The sequence below is a fragment of the Triticum aestivum genome, chromosome 5D, assembly GCF_018294505.1.
Source record: "Triticum aestivum cultivar Chinese Spring chromosome 5D, IWGSC CS RefSeq v2.1, whole genome shotgun sequence".
Taxonomy (NCBI): Eukaryota; Viridiplantae; Streptophyta; class Magnoliopsida; order Poales; family Poaceae; genus Triticum; species Triticum aestivum.
The window spans coordinates 312,319,572-312,322,018 of record NC_057808.1 but is presented as its reverse complement, the minus strand read 5'-3'; positions in this window follow the sequence as shown (position 1 = coordinate 312,322,018).

The window sequence follows — 2,447 nt, the reverse complement described above, 5'->3', positions numbered from 1 at the left end:
CCCCACCGCCCAATGAACGCCCCCAACCGCCGGTGACTGCCAACCAGAGGTCTCACGACTTCGAATACCCACCGACCACTAATTTATTACCATTCATGTCCTTCATATATGCGCTGACGGGTGGGCCCTATGGTAATGTGCGCTGCTGAATGTGGACCGTTTGACTGGTCAATTGATCGTGTTATCAACAAATTACGGAGCTGTATGGTGAGCCAGTGACCGTATGATCACCCTAAAATGTACTCCTATTTTATTAACACAGTACAGACTCAAACTACCATTTCTTTCTTTCATATACGGGCTGACAGGTGGGCCCCACGGTTACGCACCCCGATGGTGTAACACTAGTTGCGCCGCGTGGAACGTTTGACTGGTCAATTGATTGTGTCATCAACAAAATACGGAGTTGTATGGGTGAGCCAGTGACCGTATAATCATGATATGTATTTGTTTAACACGGTACAGACACAAGGGCTCATATATACGCGCAAGCACTCACCGCTATAAGCGCACACACGCGAACCCTACCCCTATGAGCACCTTCGAGAGAGTGGGCCAGCATATATGATCTTGAGATTTTACGAAGTCACCATAGGTGCCTCGTAGTCGAGTGGAACGTCTCCTCCCACTGAACGTACATCGCCGGAAAATACTGAAATTAGCACAAGATAATTGCGAGCACCGGGACTTTAACCTTGGTGGGCTCGAGAAACCACTGTCCTCTAACCATCCAACCACATGTTGGTTAGCACGACAAAATGTATGTGGTGACCGTGATGAGCTTATTCTGAAGTCCAGTGACCATATCGTGCTTTCGCTTCAAATACAATGACCGTAAGTGTCGTCAACAAAATACGAAGCACGCATCAAATGCAAAGTCCGTCAGTGTCATCAACAAAATATGGAGACGTATCGTGAGCTAGATACCGTTGTACTATTGTATATGCTTATTTTCTTAGTGGCCCATTGCATGTGTGGTGTGGTGGGCACATCATTTCTAGTTGTGGTTGGTCAAGATGAAGACTCATGGGTCGGTTCCATCCTGCGCCACATATAGGTTGGACCGAGACGTGTTATACGAAGACCCATGTGGAGGACTCGGCGTACAACACGAAGCTACCAGAGTCGCGGAGGACTCTATCCCCACTGGTGATAAGCCGACTATATATGATTTGTAACCCTAGGCCCTTTGTATGTTATACAAGCTTGGGGCCTAGTTCGTCGATAGTATACACACATGCACAATGCCTGGTATTCACGTGTACTTTGTACACACCCCTATCACTAATATACAGTACCAGGAGTAGGCTCTTTCTTCAACTGCAAGGGTCAGATCCGAACTAGGGTAAAACTTTGCCTCGTTTACCATCCAGCCTAACAGCCAGGGATATCCTACCGAATGATATGATGAAATCATATCTGCCAACTACTAAGAGAGAGGTGTGTCGGGGGGGGCAATGTGTGCGAGAGAGGCCTAAAGATAATGTGCGTGCCGGAGACACGTAGGCACATATATGTGCGTATAGAGGGCTAGTAGAGACCGTGCATGTGTATATATGCATGTGAGAGAAATAGTGTTTTCCAACTGAGATTAGTGAAAAGAGTGGTACATAGTAGTCAGAAAGAGAGAGAGCGAAACAGAGAGAGCATGTGCGTGAGACAACCCGACACCCTGAGAGAGATTGTGAGCATGTGTGAAAGAGAAATGCCGATGCATATAAAGTGTGTGCACTTATGCGTTAGATAGAGAGATATATAACACGTTTGTGAGAACGGGGCGAGGCATAGTGCATCTACGTGTAAAAGGCGGTTCTACGCATTAAATTAAAATATAAATGGCATTATTATTTTTGGATGAGATCATGAATTTTGCAAATTGCGTATGGACGAAAATCGGTCTATCAGACACCCATACTCTATTGAATTCTAGCATGTGCATGTGTTTATTTCATATTATCGATCCATAGAGTGAGAGCGGTTTGAAATATAGGCAATGGATGCTTTTGCAATTCATATATAAACATTAATTAGTGCACTCCATGTTGTTAGTGTGAAGCACTTTATACATTTGTCACTTGCATGGATACATTCCAAATTGCTAGCTATGAAATAGAATACATGTCGAATTCAACATAAAGGGGGTTTCGAAGATTCGAATTCATAGGAAGTGCATTCATCTATTTGAACCCGAGATAATGGCATTTGTAAATCAGATGTAAAAGGGGGCATCAATCTTTGTTGTGAGTTTGAACATGCTATATATATTCATACGCATATCTAACTTTTTTTGCAACCAAGGAGATTATATCTGGAACCATGCATGAACTGAGGTAAGTTGCATATTTTTTAATATATACTCGTGTACAATGTATATTCAAATGTACCCCTCCATTCCAAAATAATCGTAGCTTTAGGATTTTCAAGAGTAAAGATTTATGAAGTTTGAC